This window comes from Myotis davidii, unplaced genomic scaffold, assembly GCF_000327345.1.
Source record: "Myotis davidii unplaced genomic scaffold, ASM32734v1 scaffold2229, whole genome shotgun sequence".
NCBI lineage: Eukaryota > Metazoa > Chordata > Mammalia > Chiroptera > Vespertilionidae > Myotis > Myotis davidii.
The window spans coordinates 17,118-18,228 of record NW_006299528.1 but is presented as its reverse complement, the minus strand read 5'-3'; positions in this window follow the sequence as shown (position 1 = coordinate 18,228).

Genomic DNA, 1,111 nt, shown 5'->3' with positions numbered 1-1,111 from the left:
GTTGCAGGTTCTCACTTCCCAGCCCTGGTTGGGGGGAAGCAGGAGGCAACCAATCATTGTGTCTCTCTCACATCGATGTTTATCTCTCTCTGTCACTCCCCCTTCCTTCCACTCTCTCTAGAAATCAGTGGGTAAAAAGTATCCCCAGGTCAGAATTAACGAAACAAAGAAAGAAAGAATTGGGAGACACGAAACATAATTACATATTCTGGCCACTGACTCACTTTCAGGTGTGACTGATGATAAGCATCCTCCCATACCACTTACTATGCATGTGTCTAAACTGCTTCTGTCCAGTCCCTTCCCTCATTGATCATTGGGGAACAGACTTGGAGAGTGTTAAATTAGCAAAGCTGTATAAATGGCATGCCTATATTATCTAGTATTAGTGGTTCGGTGCACAAATTCATGCACATTAAAAGAAAATTAGAAGAAATATTTTAATATCACTCTTCACCCTTTCTCTATAATAGAAGTGTCAACTAAGTACACAATGGACAATGACAGATCGAAACACATGTGTGCGATTGATGCCAGTGAGAGCTTAATATGTATCGTGCATGTGCGAGTCAACTTAGCCTTTTATATATATACTAGAGGCCCGGTGCATGAAATTCGTGCACTGGGGGTGGGGGGAAATCCCTCAGCCCGGCCTGTGCCCTCTCACAGTCTGGGACGCCTTGCTCCTTACCGCCCGCCTGCTTGCTGCTCCCTACCACTCGGCTTGCTGCTCCTCAGTGCTGCTGCGGAGGGTCCTGCCACCTCCGCTGCACTCACCAGCCATGAGTCCAGCTTCTGGATGAGCAGCACTCCCCCTGAGGGAACTCATTGTACCTCCAGGCCCTAGTAGGTGTGGATCACTAGTTAGAGTGTCCTCCCACGCACCAAAGGGTCATGAGTTCGATTCCAGGTGAGGGCACATACACAGGTTGTGGATTGCTTGGGCAACTGATCAATGTTCCTCTTTCTCCTTCCCTCTCCCTTCCTTTCTCTCTAGAATCAATGAAAAAACATATCCTTAGAGGAGGACTTAAAAAAGAAAAATAAATGCTTGTTTGGTTCAGTGGATAGTGCTTCTGCAGGCAAAATGAAGGGTACCAGGTTGGTTTCA